Source organism: Lactuca saligna, chromosome 2 (genome assembly GCF_052625555.1).
Source record: "Lactuca saligna cultivar CGN05327 chromosome 2, ASM5262555v1, whole genome shotgun sequence".
NCBI lineage: Eukaryota > Viridiplantae > Streptophyta > Magnoliopsida > Asterales > Asteraceae > Lactuca > Lactuca saligna.
The window spans coordinates 185,769,642-185,792,976 of record NC_136418.1 but is presented as its reverse complement, the minus strand read 5'-3'; the positions used below and the strand labels follow the sequence as shown (position 1 = coordinate 185,792,976).

The window sequence follows — 23,335 nt, the reverse complement described above, 5'->3', positions numbered from 1 at the left end:
AGTTCATCCTATAATTGGGTAGTTTCTCTCTACCTTTGTTTTAATCAGCTATGATCACATATGATCAATCTGGTTTTTGGGTGAAACTCGGTAATTATATTTATAATAATAACTGAATTTATTATTTGCAACTAATCGAAACATAATTTGTCATACTATTTGTGGATTTAATTGTTTGTCTACCAAATCTAATACAACAGAAAATGATATATGCATTAAAATTATTTCAGCATTGTCAAGAAAATGATATATGCATTAAAATTATTTTAGCTTCAGAACCAGTTTAACCAAAGGAGATCCAAATCCAATTTTATAATGCTTTCTTGGTACCTATCCATCATATTTAATTTGTTGATAATAAAAAGTTAAAAATGTTCGTTGACAAATAAAATGTAGTAGGTCAGGTTCAAAAAGATATATTGAGTGTTTTGTTAAGATTTGAGATAATATTCTAAACTAATTTTAGTAGTCCATATATATTGTTGAACGTTATATGGTTTTATTATTTCTACTTTTATTTTTCAAAAAAATTATTGGGATTTTTATTGTTATGCAGTTTAAATCCATAATAATTGATTTGCTAGGGACCTTAAATGCATTACTTCTAAAATGAAGGGTCTACTTGAAAACTTTTAAGAACCTTTCAGCACATCCGCGAAGTCGCCACGCTGCATTATGTTTAGGATTCCAGTTAAGATGACCACCGTCATCAACAGAATCCATCGGTCTATAACTACACAGAAACCAATTCATAACATTGCATGGCGAACCGTCGACGCAGCAACTCCTCCGCTTTTCAGCTACCCCAATATGATACTTCTCACTCCACAGAAGCCGGCGGCTCCTCCTCGACCCGCCACCCAGTTTACCATGGAATCCGGTTGCGAGCTGGGAAATGGGTGTCTGAAATTCGTGAACCGAACAAGTCAAGTCGCATATGGCTTGGCACGTATCCCACACCGGAGATGGCAGCCGCTGCTTACGACGTGGCCACATTGGCACTTAAAGGTACGCATGCGGCGCTAAACTTTCCAGAATCTGTTCTCTCAAATACGCTTCCTGAGTGTCCTACGGCTGACGACATCCGTGCTGCAGCAGCAAGAGCAGCTGCTGCTCGATCACCGGCTTATGAAAGAGGTGAAGGAAGCATGACGGTGGATGCTGCAGATAATATATATACAGCCCCTTCTGCTGGTGTATTTATGGATGATGAAGCAGTGTTTGGCATGCCAAATCTGTTATTGGATATGGCGGAGGGAATGCTCCTAAGTCCACCAAGGATCGATTATAGTCCCTCGGACAATGGGGCATATTATTTTGGTGGAGGCAATCTGTGGAACTACTGAAAGTAAACTTGTATTAACAATCAGTATGCATGGACTATATATATATATGAATTTATCATTGTTTACAAAGCTTTATTTACGTTGTTTTCGCTCCCCGTCTTTTTTTTTTGATCGCCAATATCTTATGTTATCAAAACAACCATGAAGGTGTTGGAGTTTTCTGGGTGAATGTAATGCACACAGTGATTAATTGAATGGTTTCCATAGCCTTGATGTAACTTAATTTTGCATGCATTTACATAAGTGTAATATTTACGACTTATCAAGCATGATTATGTTGTAAAAAGAAAGCGACGGTTGAATTGATATATCTTATCAAGCATGATTATGTTGTAAAAAGAAAGAGACGGTTGATTTGTAAAAAAAACACCCCTAACAGCGCTTGCTTTTTTCTTTTCCGGCACGTTTTGAGTCTGTTCGCCAGTCTATTCTCCGGCGAGGGTGATCGCTGGCTGGGGGAAGGGTTATTTTTGGTATTGCAGAATGGTATTTGACGGATGGATGGGTCTGGAATTTGAAGAATCGGTAGAAGGGGGGAGAGATGGATAGAAAGTCTCGTTGCTTCAACGACAGGATTGTCACAATTGAGAAGTTAGCTCACTTATTATCTTACAGACTTTCCTCCTCAATATGAAGCTCGTGAAATGTGGAAATTGTTAGAAAAATATAATTAACTCAATATTGTAGCGAAAGAACAAAAAATACAATTTGTTTAGGCATGTACTTCAAATAAATTTGTCCTACAGGTGTTTGTTTAGAAGATACAACAATTTTTTTAGATTACCCGAACCCTCAAATGGTTCGCGTTATACCTTGGTTGCAGCAAAAGATGAAAGTAGAAGCATAAGCACAAAAGAGAGATTAGATTGTTTTTGATTCATTTGGTGTAACTTAAACAATCAATTTATATTGTAAATTTAATTGATATCATTAAACGTTATATTGTAAATCTAATTGATGCCATTAAACATCAAAATTTATATTGTAAATCTAACTGATGTCATTAAACATTATATTGTAAATCTAATTGATGTCATTATACATCAAAACCTAACATGTCATTAAACATTATATTGTAAATCTAATTGATGTTATTAAACATCAAAATTTATGTTGTAAATCTAATTGATGTCATTAAACATCAAAACGTAACAGTCAATTAAATGGCATATCAAAACTGAAATCTATTATTAATAGTCTTTAATTCGGTTGTGTAACTATTAAACGAAAAGAAAATAATTGCAAAAGGTCTTTGAACATTTCTGGTTGACTAATAGTGTATTTGTACCCACCGCACACAAGTTTAGTGAACCGAAGCCAAACTGACTCGCATTTGCACCCCACATTCGTGTACACACAAGAGAGAGGCTTGACTCTATAAGTCTTACAAATATAGTTATTCTTTGTAGTTATAAACTCATTTTCTTTTCTTACTTCCACCAATGTGGAATGAGCAAAACCCAATTAACTCCTTTTAATCTGTTTCAACTACTTTAGTTTGACAAGTAATTTCTCATTCAGTTTTAATCGAATTTTTTAAATGTATTATATCAAAATGAAGGTAGCACGGAGGAGAACACGAATATATAATCATTTGTCCCTTTTTTTTATTACATTTAGAGTTCAAAATTCGTGCTAAAAAAATGGAAAAACCCACTTTTTGGAAATTAATAAAATTAATTTTCCAACCATCCCCTGCATGAATGAAAATTGCTTCAACAATTTCAAGTTGCTTAGGTAAAATCCAACAGTTGAATCATACATAGGATATATAGGTGTAACCCTTTGAACTTTACCTTAAGATACATATTTATTTTACTTATAGACCAGTAGACTCAATGTCCTTGAACTGTTCCTTCATTTGTGTAAACATAATTAATATATATCTCACATGATTTTCCCTAACCTAGTAAGGTTCTCATTGATGTGTTTATTATGGTCATGGATACTTGCATGGTTCTATAAGAGCTCTTAGGAACTTTCACATTCAATTCCATTTGAAGCAATCCCACTTATCTCCCACACAAGTGATTATATATGATAATCATTAAAAGCTTAAGCTTGTTAATGTTCAACTTATCATCAACTGCTATAAGCTTAATCTGCAGTACTGTTTATTTATAGGAATGGGTTGGGTTGACCCCTACAGTGATCCTACATATGTTATATACAAGTAGGTTGTCCCATTAAATCTAGATCTTGGGATCTCTAATCAACTAGGTTAGGTTTTCCTTTGTAATAACTTATTCGTTCATGGGTTTTAATCCTATTCATCTTGATGACTTTGCAACTAACTCCACATTTAGCCCTTTGGTTAGCGGATCCACAATCTTATCCTTGGACCTTATGTAGTCGATTGAGATAACTCCAGTTGAGAGTAGTTGTCGAATGGTGTTGTGTCTTCGTCAGATATATCAAGACTTACCATTATACATAGAATTGTTCTCCCTTTCAATTTTCGATTAACTATCACAATGGATTGAGATTGTAGAAACTGGTTTAGCCCATCCTAGTATATCTTCCCGAAATTATCGTAGCCATTCAGCTTCTTCACCACTTTTATCAAGTGCTATAAACTCAGATTACATGGTGGATCTAGCTATAACTGTTTTTTTTCTTTTTGAAGATTTCCATTAAATAGCTCCACCTCCAAGTGTGAACAGAAACCCAATGGTTGACTTGGAATCTTTAATTTCAGATATCTAATTTGCATCACTATACCCTTCTATCACCTCGTGATATCTTGTATAGTGCAACCCATAATTATGAGTATATTTTAAGTATTATAATACTCGTTTAATACTCTTCTAGTGTTCATCACTCGGATTACTGGTATATCTGCTTAGTCTGCTTATTACAAAGGCTAAGTTAGGTCTGGTACAACTCATAAGGTACATCAGGCGACCAATAATTCTTTCATATTTGACTTGTGCAAGTCCTTCACATCTATATTTACTTAGATGGTGACTTGTATCGATTGTTGTTCTAGCCACATTAGTATCACCAGAGTTGAAATTCTTAAGGATTTTGTCCATATAATGGGTTTGACTTAAGGTAAGTCCATCTCCAGTCCTTGTGATTTTCACACCAAGAATGACATCTTCCAAACCTATATCTTTCATGTCAAATCTTTCCTTTAGCATGTTCTTTGTTGATTGAACAATTTTATCGTTGTTACCAACAATAAGCATGTCATCAACATAAAGGACCACGATAACATAACCCTCACTTGTATTTTTAACATAAACACACTTGTCACATTCATTAATCTTGTATCCACTTTCCAACATCACATGGTCAAACTTCTGATGTTGTTGTTTTAGGGCTTGTTTCAACCCATATAACGACTTCACTAGTTTACAAACCTTTGATTATTGTCTTGGGGCAACGTACCCTTCTAGTTGTTCCATGTGGATTTCATCTTCTAAATCCCTGTTTAGAAAATCTATTTAAACATCCATTTGATGTAATTCAAGATTTCTTATAAATGTAACTGCAAGTACCAATCTAATGGATGTAATAAGTGTGATAGGAGAGTACGTATCAAAGTAATCAAGGCTACTTTTTTTATCTATAACCTTTTATTACTAGTCTTTCCTTGTACTTGTCAATAGAACCATCTGCTTTCAATTTTTTGTTGAAAATCCATTTATAGCTTAGTGGTTTGCAACCTTGAGATAAATCCACTGGCTCCCATGCCTGATTTTGCAAGATGGAATCCATTTCACTTTTAATTTCCTCTTTCCATTGAGGTCCTTCAGAAGAGGTAACTGCCTCTTTGAAAGTTTGAGGCTCTCTTTCAACCCTGTAGGTGTAGAAATCATCTCCAAATGACTTCTCAATTTGAGCCATTTTACTTCTACGAGGCTCTATTTCTTCATCTATTTTATTTTCATGAGAGTTGTCATTTTGATCGATTATTTTTGTAGCAATTGTCTCAGCTATAACAAGACATGGAAACACATTCTCAAATAATGATGCATTTCTTGACTCCATTATTATGTATTTATGAATTTTTGGTATTTTTGAGTCATGCACAAGAAACTGATAGGCACTACTACTTTTTGCATATCCAATAAATATGAAATCAACAGTATAAGGTCCTTTCATAAGCACCTTGGGTGCAGGTACGACGACCTTTGCAAGACACCCCCATACTTGAAGGTATTTACAGGATGGTTTTATACCTGACTATAACTCGTAGTTAGCTAAAAGTACAACTTCCCCCACCCCCAACATTGAGTGTGGAAACCCAAAACTTAACAACATGACATTCATCATTTCCTTTAAGATACAATTTTTCCTTTCTATGATGTCATTTTGTTACGGTGAATAGTTACAGTAAGCTCATGTATTGTATCATGATTTTCATAAAATTCCTCAAATGGTGATGCATATTCACCTCCATTAAAACTTCCTAATACTTTAATTTTATTGTTGATTCGATTCTCAACTTCACTTTTATACACTTTGAACTTCTCTATGGCCTCATATTTACTTTTAAGTAAATAGACATATCATAATTTAGTGAAATCATCAATAAAAGTGATAAAGTACTTATTTCCACCCTTAGATGGAATCGATTTCACATCACACACATCTATATGGATTGATCCAAGTGGTTTAGTTGTCTTCTGTATGGACTTGAAAGATTGTCTTGTTACTTTTGATTCAACACATGTATTGCATTTGTATTTTGAGTCAATGTGAATGTGTGGTATGTGTTCATGTTTAATTAAACATCGAAGAGTATAAAAAATAACATAGCATGCCAAATATTCGAAGAATTAAGCAATTAAGTAGAAGAGTTATGCATTTCATTATCATTTGGCTTAACAATCATTACACAAAGTTTGAACATAGCCCTATCATTATACCCCATACCCACATACTATAACAAATGGTTCCTAGTATGTATTTGATTTGTAATTATTCACTTTTATATAAAAACTCCACAAGTTGGAGGCCCCAAACTCGTCGAGTAGAGATGAATTGGACTGCAGGTTTGGAAACCTACTCGACGAGTTGGGAGGCCGCAACTCGACGAGTAGGCTGGCAGAAATGAAACCCTAATTCTGGGGTTTTGCACCCTATTTAAAAACCTTAACCCCCAAGGTGTTGGCCTCATATCCATCCTCCACTGTCCAAAACCCTAATCTCGAAACCCTAAGCTATTTTTGGTGATTGTAAGCTAATCTTGTGTATTCTTGGCGAGTTTGAAGAAGGAAAATCTTGAAGAAGGAGCAAGAATGTGTGAGAGGAGAGTAGATCCAGAAGTTGGGCTTTATTTCTGATTCATCTGAGGTATAAAGCGTCAAACTTGTCCATGGCATTCTTAGATCTAGTCTTAGGATGTTTTGCTTCATGTTTTGGTCCAAGTATGTTGATGGTTGGGATTTGGACATCCCATTTGGGTAAACACTTCAGATCTAGGGTCTTGAGGGGACTTTATGGCATAAATGTGTCAACTTTATGGCCATGGAACTCTCATGCAACTTTTAGACCATCTTTTTGGTCTTTTGAGCCCTATTAGGTCATGCATGCTAGTAAAGATGGGAACATTACATGACAAAATTGTCCCTAGAGTCCAGATCTATGACCTTATGGTCTATCTTGAAGTTTTGATGACTATTGAATTTGGATCTAAATCATTTTGGGTTAGGGTTTGAGTTTTTTCATAGGGGGAGGTTCTTAATGGGTAAAGTTGGAAATTTTACCCTTCTAGACGTATTTCCAGCTTGGATCCAGAAGAAAGGGCCTTGATTTGAAGAATAGCGACTTAATGCATTAAGAAGGTTGACAGACTAAAGAACTAGACGAGTTCATAAGAGTACTCAACGAGTTGTTATGGATGTGTCCCGACTCTGTTGGAAAAAGAGGGACTCGACAAGTTGTGGGAGAAAATCGACGAGTTGGATCGTTATATCACGATTATGTGATTTATGGAAACTTGACGAGTTGAAGAGTAACTCAGTGAGTTGAGTCAACTCGGAATGTTGACTTTAACTTTGACCTAGGTGTTGACTTTGACTTTGACTTTGACATGGGTGTTGACTTTGACCAAAGTTGACCCGTAAGGGGTTATGAGTATGAAAGAGTACTTAAAGGAAATCTTTTATGTTTAGGAGCTTGATTTGGGTTGATATTCGGAGCCGAAGATTTTCAGCTACTTTCCAGTATTTGAGGTGAGTTACCTTCCAGGTATAAGTGGGTCGAAGGCACCAATGTCGGCCCACTAGTAGTTGTTTACAATAGAGATGCTTGTCTTTGTGATAATTTTCTGGTATGCTACTATCTGTTGAGATTTATGTGCTCGTATGCTATGTCATTACGTGGTAGTAGTAGGGGTGAAATAGAACCCGTAACCAGTCGAAAGGACAAAAGGGGTAGGCCAATACCCAGATATGCTAGGCAGTATATGATTTATGTGTTTACATGATAGGATATTATGTGGTAGTGGTAGGGGTGAAATAGTCCCCGTAACCGGTTGAAAGAGACTAAAGGGGTAGACAAGCACCCAAATATTCTAGGTAATTATCGGTTGAAGGATATCGAAGGGGAAGGTTAGAAACTAGGTATGCTATGCGGTCACTGGTTAAAAGAGACCGAAAGGGTAGACCAGTACCCAGATATGTTAGGCGGTTACCGCTTGAAAGAGACTGAAGGGGTAGGCCAGCATCCAAATATGCTTGGTAGTATGTTTATAATACGGTATGTGGTATGATGGGGGAACTCACTAAGCTTCGTGCTTACGATTTTCAGTTTTGGTTTCAGGTACCTCTTCTTCGAAAGGAAAGGAGTCAGTATGATCGCAACGCATCCCACCATGATTTCCGCACATGAGATCTTTGGGAATTATACTCTAATGTTGTTTTATTATGACATGTTTTGATTATTGACATATTGGTTTTGATATGGGATGACACTATGGATGTTTTTAGACTATTGGTTTTATAATTACCTAATTAAAAATGAAATATTTGGTCTTAAATTTTAGGATGTTACAAGTTGGTATCAAAGCCCTGGTTTGAGGGATTCAGACACACTTTCGGGTGTGTATGGACTCAAATCAAGGGTTTGGGATATTTTTTACAAGAAAAAAAGAAAGAAAATTTTCTAAAATTAAAATTAAGGGTTTTTATAAGGAATAAGGAGTGTGATGCGTGCAATCAGCCGGGCTCAAGTAGGTTTTCCCCAAGATACTCATACATGTTATATTATGATATGATGTGTGAATATGTGAACTGCATGCTAGATTAGAGCTAAGGATCTAGGAAGGATGCCTTGTATGCCTATTGTATGTGCTTATTGAACTGCGTGCTAGATTAGGTCAAATGATCTAGGAAGGATGCCTTATATGCCTATTGTATATGCTTATTGAACTGCATGCTAGTACTGATTAGTCAATGATATGATGGCCAGTTTAGGATATGCCTGGTTTTGGTTACTTAATGCTCAAATGTTGCTTACTTTGTGATTTTAGGAGTTCTAGTTATGTTTAGTTACCTAGTAAATGAATATGTTAAGTTACATATTACAAGGACTAAATAACTTCAGAAGGTTAGGTCTAGCCCTATTTCGCGGCTCTCTTTTGAGTCCAACCGTTGTAGGGTAGGACCTCTCATTCGAAGAATTATATGGTCTTAGTAATATGTAATGGTATTCGCGAGCTAGTTAGGGAGAGATAGCAGAGACTTCTTATGCAACTGATGGCGGAGAGCGGGTCAAAGATTACCCTAGGGCAAGCCTAGGAAGAGATTAGTGACAGGATCTATTTGATTGAGAATTATATACATGGATAAGAAGCGACTTTGGTAAACCAAGAAAAAAAAAGGGAAAGTACAAATAGATGTGGAAGGTAGTATGAGCCCATACTACTAAAAGCAGAGGATCCGTACTTGACTCTTGGGGAGCTGCAGGGAACCACGAGTGGCATAGTGTGAGACACTTGATGTTATGTATGAACCTGACGATTGTGTGTTTTGTTTCAGAATGGTGGTGACACATCATGGAGAAAGAGGCTCAGGGTCTGGGTCAAGTTCGGGTACGGGTTCCGAGCCAGTTGATGATGGATTGCACGAGTTCATTGCAATCGAGATTATGAGAGGCATCCTTGAGTCGACCCTAGTGATTTTCGAGTTGATCAAGGAAAGTATCATTGAGCTGATGGAGGGTCACCTTAGGGAATTTCGGAGTGACATGGCACTTGGCCAGTCACAAACTCGTACTCTCTCCTTCATGGATTTCAGGGGATGTGGAGCACCAGACTTCTGCGGGGTGAAAGACCCTATTGTGGCTAGGCTATGGATCGTACACATTAAGTCTACATAGGTGACGAGCTTCTGCACTAGTATGCTTTGTAATGAATAGTAATAGTATATATATACTGACACATATATTGTTTCTTTGTTCTACTAATAATGTGTAGTAATCCTCTAAACTATACCTATTATAGTTTACTAGTATGTTTACTCGAACTGTTATTGAAAACACGCAATTTGTCTAATATATACAACTAAGTTAAGAATAATCCTTGAAAATAATGAGATTTAATATTCAGGCATATATTTAGCGAGTATAACTATGATTTAACCGACAGTTGGACTAGTGATCCTACCCTAAGCCCACAACCAAACAAGGAACAAGAGTTAATGTATTTAGCAATAGTCCTAAGTCCATTAAAGCATACTTATACATAAATATGTACCCGCATATGATTTTGATAAAAAAAAGGAATCTAAAATAGTTTAAAAGGGTTTTTAAAATAGTTTTAACAATATTTAAGTATAAGAAATCCTTTTGGTTTGTTTGTTTCCACATGTAAATGAATACCACAATTATATTGTTTTCTACTTGTATTCTCCTGCTAAAAGCATTTAAAAGTAAATTGTAGGGGTATGAACTTACCTTTCGTGAGTGGTTTGATTGAATGTTCGATATATGATGAAAAGGTCCCGAGTGAAGTCCCGAAGCACAAACGAGTCTTATTTAGTATATTATGATATATATATATATATATATATATATATATATATATATATATATATATATATATATATGGATACATTTAGTGTTCATAATCATAAAGCTGGATAGGAAACAGCCTATAGTGTAAGAAACACTTACCAAAGATGTTTTAGAATAAAAAATGGAAGGCTGGAAGGAGTTCACGGCTAGAAGAATGGTTCACGACCCAAATCTAGGTGTTGACGGCCCAATGATCTTGGAGATTGATGAAGATTCAAGTGTTTTCGGCTGGAGATTAGTGTGTTCTTGGTGGAATGATGAAGATGCAAGTGTTCACGACTTAAAGTTCTTGAATGAATGCAAAACACTTGAAGATCCTAGCAATATCCTAAGAAGATTCAAAAGAGAGTGGATGATACTTGAGAGTGAATGTTGTTTTGTGGTTGAAGATCTTAAGAGAGAGAGAGGGGGGGGGGGGGTCATGGATGGAGATGAAGAAGTGAGGTAAAATTCAAGGTTCGGTCCTTAAATAGGGTCCCAATTTGATGGGACACATTGGTTGAGAACCACATCGAAGGGACAAGACCGGAGGTTCACGGTAGTGAACCTCGTATGCGGTCCGAATGTTGTTCACGGTCCGAGGGTTTGCAACCCATGTTTCCGGTCATGAACCTCGCATGAATGGAGGGATTCACAGTCCAAAGTTTTTGGCCACATTGGGGTTCTCGGTTCAACTTGTTTCACTTCTTAAACAAACTACACTTATAACACAAGGTTTTTATACCTATAAATTTATTACCCTAACCATATTAAGATGACAATGAAAATAAATTTGACTTTTGATTGATATGATTGGCTTTAGATGACCAAGATTGACTTTCACAAGAAAGAAAATATGGGGTGTCAAAGAGCATGACTTCGAGGGCGAAGTCTGATTCTAGTGAGAGAGAATTGTAACATCAAGACTCCCAAGTATATTATCCTTTTATTTATTTATTTTTGAGATCTATTGAGCAACTCGACAAGTTGGTGCCTCAACCCGTCGAGTAGAGACTAATTGACCACATGGGTCTAAAAACCGACTCGACGAGTCAGAGAACTGACTCGCCGAATAGGCGTTGCGAGATGAAACCCTGAATCCCCATGTTTAGGGCCTATTTAAGGAAACTTATGTCCTCATTTCCGCCTCACCAGCTGCCCAACTCACCTGTGTGAAACCCTAATCGGACATTGATCTAAGAGAGAGTGTGTGAGCTAATATTGAGTGTTTTGGTGGGTCTTTTGGAAGGAAATGAGTGAGATACAAGCAAGGAACAAGGAGAGAAAATAGGATCTAGCATTCTTTCACTTGGAGCTTTTGTGGAAGGTAAAAAGCTTACACCTCTTATTAGTTGGATCTCTTGAGTATGGAAGTTAGGGATTTTACCACCTTTTGTTGGGACAATAAGTGCATGGAGTCTATTAGGAGGTATAGACTTCAGATATGGACCTTGTGAAGTCCAGAGAGTCCAAAGGTTCCATCTTTATTCAGCTATATAAGAGTTATTATGCTTAAACACCATTGTTAGAGTTGTATTGGCATTTTGGAGCAAAATGTGCCATGCATGAACGTAAATATTGAAGCTTTACGTGACATTCGAGCCTTGGGAGCCCAGATCTAGAGTGTGGAGGGGTAGATCTACCTTAAAACGTCTGAATGAGAATTCAGACTGAAGGTACTCGCCGAGTCAACGAGCTGACTCGACGAGTCGGCTAGGATTTTCCCCAATGAGTGTGGACATGGATAACTTGGCGAGTTGACAAGACAACTCAACAAGTTAAATTGGATGTTTGCGATATTTCATAAGAAACAAGGGGACTTGACGAGTCACATAGATGCACTCAACAAGTTAAATCAACATGGACTATTGACTTGAGTGTTGACTTTAGGGTTTGGTCAAGACACGGATTATGGGGACAATGGAGGGGTAAAATGGTCTTTTACACATTCCAAGAGTTAGAGAGAGAGAGAGAGAGAGAGAGAATAACCTTTGGTTGATTTAGAATCTTGAATAGAGTGTTAATTAGAGATAATTATCTTATGTGTTAGGCGGAGGCTAGTTCGAGATTCGTGTACGAGGTTATCACGTGCTTGCTTACAAGGTGAGTCTTCTCACTATACTTTACCTAGAGTTGTAATCTTTGTGTGACTGGATGGTCTTATGTGCTTATATTGTGTATTGTGATATCCCGCATTATGTCTTTGTGATTTGTATTGTGTATTATTCTGAACCTACTGAGTTAGGACCAGAGGGTCCACCCGAGTTGTGGGATCAGAGGGTCCCATTGAGACACATTGACCGGAGGGTCTTATTGAGCATAGCCTCGAGTGGCTATTGAGTTGTGTATGGTATTTTAGGGAACTCACTAAGCTTCGTGCTTACCGTGTTATGTGTTATGTGTTTCAGGTACCTCTCAGGATCATGGGAAGGCACCGGCTTGACAGTACACACTGGAGAGGAATTATTTTTATGATTCTGGGATAGTGATTTTTAATTGTGGATTGTTGACATTTGAGAGACTTGTGGTTTTGAGGAAATGTAAAAATGAGTTTTATTGTGTTTTAACATGAAATTTTTATTTGAAAATTTACGGTGTTAGATGATCACCGGAATTAAGCGGTCAACTGAGGGTCGTCTGGTGTAGTCGGAGGTGAGAAACGTGGAGGAACTGCGAGTGGGCAACGGAGGTGAGCAACATCGATTGAGAGCCTTTTGGTGTGGCCGAAGACGAGTCGTTTGGAGGATTCACGATGTAGGTCCAATCTAAAAAGGGTAGGTCATCGATTTCTTTTGAGAATAATTTACAAATTCACCTCATTAGATAAATATGTTTGAAAGTGTACCCTTTTGGTAAAAAAATTTTAGAAACAGACTTTTGGTCAAAAACTCCTCTTCTTGATACGTCCACAAGTCCCACTACACCTTGAAATATTCATAAGCCCGACCATGATTTGAACATCCACCTCCTTATTGTTGCGTTCTTTTAAGTCGAATTGAATCAGTAACTCATTAACCAAAATCTGTAATACATGATTACCATCACACGGAAATAAAAATATGGTTCATAAAATTTTTGCAACCGTTTAATTGCATCAAAACTTTTGTTGAATCCACTTTAGACCTGCATACCATCAGTTTCTTCTGCGAAAGCTAAAATCTCACTATAGTCGCAAATGATTTACATATCGTCTTATGATTATTAGAAGCAAATCAGCAATCATTCCTAAACCGTACTATTTTGACATCTCTAAATTCTTGAATATCCTCATTCCATCTTTTATAATTTGCATCAAATTTGGATTTACAAATTTTAACAACAAGCTTCATACTTGATAAGTAATTCGTTTAATCTTTCACATTACAAACAATATCCCTTTTCTAGTTTTCTAAATCCACCTTAATACTTGAATTTTTTTTATTTTTTACTTTTACCTCTTCTCCATGATACTATTATATTCTCCAACTCATGACTCTCAATTTCCTTTGGGAAAATGACAACTACGCCCTATGAAGTTTCTAGGGTTTACTCTTTTGTTCATTTAACTTTTTAAGTGGCTTTTTAAGGGAACAAATTTAGTTTTGATGGTTCCAATAGGTCCTTTTCGAGAAAACGAAGAGGTAACCTAGTTACCCCCTTATGCCACTTCATTTATTTTTATATTTTAATAAATTAAAAAAACTAAAAGGTCCCACGACATCTCTCTCTCTCTCTCTCTCTCTCTCTCTCCACCATTGCCATCACCTTCTACCTCACTGGAAACCACCATCGTTTGCCACAGAACCACCGCAACCCCACTCCAAACAACCCTGATTTGTGCACCTTCTTTCCTATTCGATCAAAGCTGGATTGGGAAGGCGGAAGCAACGGAGCTGTTGTGCTACCACCATTCGTCGCCGTTGTTGTGGTGGGTGGTACCCATCATCACCGGTGATACTCAACACTTATCACTTCTGTTGTTCTTGGCTCTAACAGGTGACGACCAGAAGAGAGTACTGCCAATGAGGAACCACATATATCTGTTTAGGACTGAACCCATCATCGGGACTATACGATTGGAACTGTTCATGTCACCGGCGGTGCTGACTGTTCTTGGAGATTTTTGAATGAGTTCTGAATAGAAAAGAAAAGGGGTTACCTAAGATTGATGGAGGGGTTACCTAAGATTGATGGAGGAGTAAGGAAAAGTGATTGGAAGCTGCTTGAAGGTCGGAAAGAGATGAAGATAGGAGGAAAATGGTGATTCTCGCCGGTTTTTCTTCTCCGGTGAACAGTGTTGATGGTCCTGTTTGCAGTCAGAGGCTTGCTTCAACTGGCCATGGCGGTGGTTTGGTGGTGATTAGATTAGTCTGCCATCAAAATAGAAGGAAGATGATAGGATGGGTTGAAGAAGGCAACAACTTTGGTTGTTGTGGGTTTTTTCTGGTGTGTGTGTGACAGAGAGAGAGGTGGGCCCCAAGTTTTGTCTATGTGTCCTCTAAACCGGCTAAAACAAGTAAAGGGGATTAAAAAAATAGGTTGCCGACTACGAAAAAACTTAAATGACTAAAAGGATCAATCCTAAAAATTTCATAGGGCGTTTTCTCATTTCCTTTTAATAAACTTGTGACCGACAACAAGAGTCGTCATCAAATTCTCTGCTGCCCTACATGCAGTGGATAGCTTTATAACTTTATTTTGCTGATTCTGTTTATGTCTTCAGCTTCACGTCTCTTCTTTTCCAAAATCATGCTCTAGCCTCTATCGAATTAATACCGACCACTTAATATAGTTAGTGGCTTGACGGTTGAACAGAAAAACACGTTGGAGTATTAGAATAACACATTGGCTTCGGTTACTTTGTACGTTTGGTCTTTTCGCCCTACATTTAAGATCCTACTTTTATGAATTAACGGAGTTGTATGTGTACCTTTTCTTTTTATTTTTTTAATTGTGGATAGTCAAATCATTGTATGTATTTTCTTATTCCGGAAAGTTGTCATTTCTAATTAAAGGAGCATCCGCGAAACACACACGGCGTCATACTCAATCATGGAGTTATGAAGCACCGACAGAAACTATTCGTCTATAACTACCCACAAACTTAACCCAACTTAATTAGATTGCATGGCTAATCGTCGTCGTCGTCACAGCTCCTCCGCTTTTCAGCTACCGGTGCCCCAAGATGACGACAACCCACCACCTACCCCTGGCGGCAGTTCCTCCAGCCGCGACCCTGATTACTATGGAATCCGATGCAGAGCTGGGAAATGGGTTTCTGAAATCCGTGAACCAAACAAATCAAGTCGTATATGGCTAGGCACATATCCGACACCGGAGATGGCGGCCGCGGCTTATGATGTGGCGGCACTGGCACTCAAAGGTGAGTATGCAATCTTAAACTTTCCCGACTCTACTCTGTCGACTACTACGCTTCCTGAGTTCCCCACAGCTGATGACATCCGTGCGGCAGCAGCAAGGGCGGCTGCAGCTCGAGCACCTACTAAAGAAAGTAGTGGTGGCAGCTCGACTGAGATCGGAGCAACCCTTTCTTAATTAGTTCTTACTTCTAATTAAGAACCAGATATCAATACAAGACGTAAACATAATGTCTTTTCCGTTCACGTTTCTGCCTATTAATTTTCACTGTCGCATTTTGTCTATCATTATGTGAAGAAAGTGAAAAATATTTATGTATGTTGTTGATTTTAACTGGTTTTTGTACAAGTACCTTTAAACTTTCCTGTTGCTCTAATTATTTCTAAATAAGGAAGCAACCAATCTTAATTGTAAGATATTTCAACCAAATAAATAGAAATATAATTATTATCATAACAAATATGTTATCATGTAAGATTTATATAATAGTAAAATTAAATAAATCGTTATATATAGTGATGGTTCTAGTGCTAGCTGTTTGCATTAATTACGTTTTTGCCCTCTTTATGTTTTGGTGCTGCTCAAATTCGATGACTTCATTACTTTTTCAAGTGTATGGTATTGCTCTGTGGTCACATTGTTTTGATCTTAGTTGTCCTTTTGTGGTGGCCTTCATTTTGTTTGGTGTTCCTTCTCTTTTTAGCCTTTCATAGTTCGAGCTTCGAAGGCTTTTTGTTATGTACTTTGGATTTTGTACGCTACCTTTTCTATATAAAAAGATAATTAGGAGACATAAATACGGTTTCAGTTTGACCTTTTTAATACATTTTTACGTTACTGTTTTGAAAAAACGTGATAAATGCAAAATAAATGTAGTTATAGTACTGTGCAAAAAGGTTGATTTGGGCCGTGTAGCATTAAAGATCTACCATACGTGTATCCATGATATTATTGCATATTAATATTTTATATTATTAAAGGATATTTACAAAAATGACCTCTAGTCTAGAAATAAACTCATAATCCCAAATCTTTACAAATTAACCACAAATTCGTAACACTCAATTTCGGACTTTTAGTTTATATCAAACTAGTTGCGAGAATTTTAGTTTATATCAAACTAGTTGTGAGACCTATGTATTATATGAATTAATTTTAAAAAATTTATATAAATGGCAAAATATTTGAGAACTTTAAATTTATAATAAAATCAGAAAAATAAATAATTATAATAGCATTTTTTATCTTTTAAATTTAAACACATAATTTAAATAAAAAAATGAGCTTTAATGTTAGTAATTTTAAAACATTTGAGAACTTTAAATTTATAATAAAATAAGTAAAATAAATTATTATAATAGAATTTTTTTTATCGTTTAAATTTAAACACATAAATTAATTAAAAAAAATAATAAGTTTTAATTTTAGAAAATTTGAAATTAAAAGGTAAGTTCATTAATGGAATTGATATCCATTATTATTATATTTATTGCAATTATTACATTAAAATATTATATGGATTTTAATAAGAGAAATAAAATATCCTTCTATTTTTTATGCTTAATATCTTCCTACCTATTTTAGATGATGACAAGTTTCATTTAATATAATTTAAATTTGAATGTGATTTTAAATTTGTACATTTGTCATCATTTTAAATAGGTAAGAAGAAAATTATGAACAAAACGTAGGGGGATATTGAATTTCTCTTTTAACAAAATAAAAAAATCATAAAATGACATGCGGAAAAAAAAATTAATTCAAAATAACTAAAAAATGACATTTGAGAAATTGAATAAGAGTGTGACAAGTGACAAAAAAAACCATTCGTTTATTAGAGAGGATTATGAACGTATTTGACATAGAATGTTTATGTAACTTCTAACTTCTAATGTTCGATAAAACGTTCCGTCATGAAGAAAAAAAAGGTTCGTTTGACACTATAAGTTTTTTACGTTTAGTTTATATAAAACGCCCCAAATATAAAAGTTATCTCACGTAGTTTTTAACAAAATGTTATCAACTACCCAAGGTTGGTTCTGAGGATTTAAATATCTATAAATGCTTTGGACGAGCCGAAAAAATGTCCTTATCGCTATTATAAGTTTTTTATTTTTAAATAAATATATACATATATAATATACTAAAAAAATGGGTCTAAAATTTGGGTTATGTGCAGCTGTCCACTTTGTCCCTTCCTCAATGCCCCCATGAGCTACCTGCTATCAGTTTCCTCCTACGTGTTATGAACCAGTTTTATGCAACATACCTTATGCTTACAATTAATCATAGTCAAACTAACTATTAAAATATAATATTCACATGTGTCAATATATATCAGGGGAATCAAATAGGTTGTAATAAATAGTTCATGTTGTCGTTTAGATTTTCTAACGTAGTGTATATTTTTATAAAAACAATTATGGCATAGTTCAACACAAGACTGTCAAGATGTGGATTTTACCTAAGATCGTTTTGTGTGTTGCAAAATCGTGATCGTAAGATCGGATCAAGATTGAAAGATCCTATAAAATGAACTCATATTCAAATTTACCGATACGGTATTGGGTGTGCAATATACATTATTACTTAATGTCAGTTAAGACCTAGACATGAAGCCAACTTTAATTTTCTAAACATGAACAAAAAATTTTGCTGCTACAAACTGTAACTATTAGGAAGAAAACATCTTAATTACAAAAAGAAACAAGATCATTATGATTTACAACTAAAGGCTTAAGATAAAAAAAAATGGAATTATCATGAGTGTAATGTAATATCCCAAAATCCAAGACCAAAATTTTCATTTTTAATTTAATAATTCATAAAACAGAATACTGAAAACATCATTGATTTATCCCATATCATAAAAGCCATAAGTCATATATCTCAAAACAAGTCATAATAACATCAAAGTACGAATCCCAAGAACAACATAGTGCGGAAAAAATGGTGCGATGCACTGCAATCATGCCGATTCATTTCCCTTTGAATAAGAAGTACCTGGAACCAAAATTGAAAATCGTAAGCACAAAGCTTAGTGAGTTCCCCCATCATACCACATACCATACAATAAATATATTGTCTAACATATTCGGGTACTAGCTACCCATTCAGTCTCTTTCAACGGGTGACTTGCCTAGCATATCAGGGTGCTGGCATACCCCTTCGGTCCTTTTGACCGGTAACTTGCCTAGCATATCAGGGTGTTGAAAAAAGTATCGGGGACTATTTCACCCCTACTTCTACCATATAACATACTACTAAATAAAAAAAAGTCATATATTGTCTGGCTTATCAGAGTGCTGGCATACCCCTTCGGTCCTTTTGACTGGTATTGGGGCCTGTCCTACCCCCTCCTACCACTATCACATAATATCATAGCATACTAGCTAATAAAGCATAACAAATAGTGGCATACCAGATAAATATCACAAAGACAATCATCTCTACTATAACTCTTACTAGTGGGTCGGTATTGGTGCCTTTGACCCACTTCTACTGGAAGGTAACTTACCTCAAATGCTATGAAGTAGTTGAACTGTCCGAGGCTTTGAAATCTGATCCTCTAAAACTCCTACACATAAAATCTCCTTTAGTTACCCTTTCATACTCATAACCCCTTTAAGGGTTAACTCTGGTCAATGGCGAAAGTCAAAGTCAACATCCTGGTTGACTCAACTCGCCAAGTTGGTCCACCAACTCGTCGAGTTCCATGATCAATAAAACCATGGAAATCTCGATCCAACTCATCGAGTTCTTTAATGAACTCGTTGAGTTCCTCCTCATACATAGTCGGGACATTTCGCTCACAACTCGTCGAGTTCCTCCTTGAACTCATCAAGTTCCTCAATCTTTAAATCCCATAAACCATGTCTAACTCACTGAGTCATCTCCTAGACTCAACGAGTTTCCCCAGAGCAAAAAAGGTTGGGGGACCACGACCCAACTCTCCGAGTTGGATAAACAACTCGTCGAGTCCCCCTTTGTCTAAATCCATTCAGTCACTTCCAGTCGAGTTCAATGCCTCTAAACGATAGATCTGGTCCCTTAGGACTAAGTTTCCATGTAAAGTTTCTAAGTTTACATCCAATCGCCCATGCATGGTGTCATGAAGCTAGAAACACCAAAACTAATCTATATAAGAGATCTAGGGCATGGGGATGAGCCAAGGCTTGATAAAGCTGGAAACTTTAAGCCTTATAAGCTTATGGGTGCCTAGATCTAAAGTCACAACTTCATGATACACTCAAATCCTGAAAATGACTTCAATATGGCCCAAAAGTAACAAAATACAACCCTAAATGAAGATCTAAGCAATGGAAAGACAAGGTAACAACTTTATACCTCAAATGAGTCAAAAATGTAGCTCAACTTCCAGATTTACTAGCTCCCTGATAGGTGCATTTCATGCACCTATTTTTCATGTTTATTTCCGTCTTTTTATAGCATTCTACTTCATAATTCTTGCATTTAGTTGATTATTAGGGTAATTGCATATTTCATTAAGAATGTATGGTACTTCACTATTTTTGATTTATTTTGCAGGCATTATGGAGCATGGAACGTGGAGCTTGGATGCATGGATGCTTGGATGCTTGGAGCATATGTTGGATTAATGTCTAAGTCCATAACTATAATTGGTAAGACTTGACCCGACCCGGCATGGTCCATTTGGGTTGCATGGCATCATGCACTTGGATAGAATATAATGAGAGAAATAAGACACTTATGGTTATTAATATATTATAAGTTCTAGTATATTAATAATAAGAATAATAAGATTATTTAATTAGTATTGATCAAGAATTAATCTAGGATTAATTAAGTGATCAAAAGAAGACTAATTAAATATATGGGTTGATTGTGTAAATCATTCATTCTTATATATGTGGGCTTGTGATCCAAGATTCCTTATGTTGGACTAAGTCCATGGGGTGACCCATGGATACTCCATGGAGGTTAAAATCCATGGAGCATAAGGAATGGGTAAAGTCATGAGTTACATGGTGTAACCCTAATAGCCACCATATAAAAGAAACCCATGGCTCAAGAAATCGTGACTAATGTGTGTGTATGAGGGCTAGACGATTTCATGAAGTGTTCTAATTTCTCTCTAAGTTATTCCAAGTGCTTATGGTGTTGTGTGAACCATTTGAGGTGTCACACTTGGGGCACTAGGCACTCAAGCTTCATGAAGACAAGCACTATCAAAGAGGTATGTATTCTATCTTGTTATATCCATTATTTTGTATGCTAGATTAGGATAATACCTTGGATGTTCATATTTGCATGTATAATAGAGAAAACATAGATCCAAGGTATTTAGGGTTGCATGTACACTTAGGAGTGTTAGAATGCTCAAAACCCAACAGTGGTATCAGAGCCTAGGCTTGTTTTCTTGTTATACTTGCAATAGAAGCTAAAAAATCGAGTTTTGTCGCTGTCTACCCAGCAGACTCGCCGAGTCCATGAAGGGACTCGACGAGTCCAAGGCAAAATGCATCCAACTCGTCGAGTTGTGTTCATGCACTCGACGAGTTGGACCCCAGACAGCATATCTTCGAGGTTTTTGGCTAGAAATGGACTAGGAACATTACCCTAAGTTGTTTTTGAACTTATAAACTTGTTTTTGATGTGGTAATGTTCATGCTAATCTATTTTCAAAGATAATTGTCAATAGATTCATGTTTTGTATTAGTTTAAAGGTTAGACTAATTACATGAAAAAGTTTGATTTGAATTATCTTGTTCTTATGAGTTTCTTAGATTAATAGAAAAGTTAATTGAAATAGTTGTTTTCAATCCATTTTAATCTAAGAGTTGAGTATAAAATGTGTTTGTGTAACTTATCCTCAAGTTACATGAAGAGTCACATTAAAGACTCATAAAACTCATAAAGTTGGCAAAGGTTACAAAAATGAAGAGTCTAGTTCTAATTAATTGGAGTTATGACTCCATAATTTGTCCTCAAGTTATGGAGGACCAAGAGTCTCTTCATTAAATAAATATAAATAAAAAAAGATAATGTAACCTTAATTAATTTCATAAGTTATAAAATAAAGAAAAAATTAATTCTTTATTAGTTTAAAGTCTTCCATAATTTGTCCTCAAGTTATGGAACTTGAAGAGTTTTTGGATTAAAACTACTTTAAACACATAAGTTATGGAATTAATTAGTTTTGAATAGTTTCAAAACTTGCCCTCAAGTTTTGGAATTTGTAAAGTTTTCTCTTATGAATACTTTAATTCCAAGTTAGCCCTTAGAATTTTAAAAGTTAAAATTCAACCCTTATACTTTATAATATTATAAGTCAATAATATATATATGTATAAGAGTAAAGTCGGTCTTACCGCTAGTACGCCTCATTCACGAAGCCGGTCTATAAGGTGGGTATAAGGTTGTTGCCTATAAAATGGCAACTTAATGGGTGTCCACTCTCACCCACCGCTTGCTTGACTGGTGGAGGGTCGTTAGCCGAACGGGTTTGACATGACTATAATTCTCCCTTCATTAAAGTATTAATGATAAATACTAAGTAACTAAACTCTTAATAATTCCCAATCTTAGTTACTTAGGAAAAATGTGAATAAGGTGCTAATCCATGAAATTACACTTTGCACTTTGTTTAAGTCGGTTAGTGGAGCGTGTGTGGTTAACCGGCACACTAACTCGTATTTAACAAGGTAGGCAAAGGGTAACTTAATGTTTATCATAGTATCGATGGAGCGTGTGTGGTTAACCGGCACATCGATTGAGGGATAAACACTTAAGGGTACCCAGTAATTTGCATGGTTACTTCACACCTTGTTTTGTGATCCTCGGCATCCCAGTCACAAAACCTGAAGGGCACACTCGAGATTGAAACATGCCATTGAACAGTTCAATGAATCTCAAAAGATCTAGGAGTTTCAAAACCAATTAAAACCTAATAATACATTTCGTTTATCTTGGTGGAAATTGGTGAATCGTCATCACCTACCTTCAAATTGTTTTATAGCTTGGATTACGGCATACCTCTTCTAAGTTATAAAATAGTTTGTTGGGTCCTAGCCTTAATATTTCATATTGGGTGTCATATTAAGGACTTTAAAATCAACTATCTTGAATATTTCCCAAAAAGATGTCTGGTTTAGACATTTATGATCTTCCCAAATATCTTGAAACAAGCTTTCCTAATGAAGATGATGTCCCTTGGATATCATACTTCTTTCACCTCCTCCAATTATTCTCCCAACCCCACAAGTTCTTTAAAAGTTTAAAGTCACTCGAGCCCTATTGGCAAGTAAAGGTCTTGGTGTGGTCACATCTTGGAGATGTAGTCACATATTGACAAGCCGGGAGAGTTGGGTGTCAAAGTCTTCAGAAAGTTAGTGGCTCAACTACTTTCTAAGTCACATAGTGAGTTCTTTTGAAACACCTATGAAACAGACTATGACAAGACCCTTAATGATCTTATCTAACTTCTAAGATCAACTTCCTTAAAACTTGATGGACATTGACAATAGTGACACAGGAAATCCAGAAAAGCATTCTCTTCCCAATGGAAAGGGATCGGCCATAGTCAACTCGGTTGATCAAATGGTAAAGAGAAAAACTAAGTCTGTGATAGTCCCGTGTACCAT

General features: G+C 36.1%; 2 pseudogenes; both read left to right on the top strand.

Moving 5' to 3' along the window:
- Positions 1–735: 735 nt before the first annotated feature.
- Positions 736–1,564, top strand: LOC145028534 (ethylene-responsive transcription factor ERF024 pseudogene; annotated as a pseudogene).
- Positions 1,565–15,458: 13,894 nt separating this feature from the next.
- LOC145030505 (ethylene-responsive transcription factor ERF027 pseudogene) lies at positions 15,459–15,887 on the top strand (annotated as a pseudogene).
- The last annotated feature ends 7,448 nt before the right edge of the window (positions 15,888–23,335 follow it).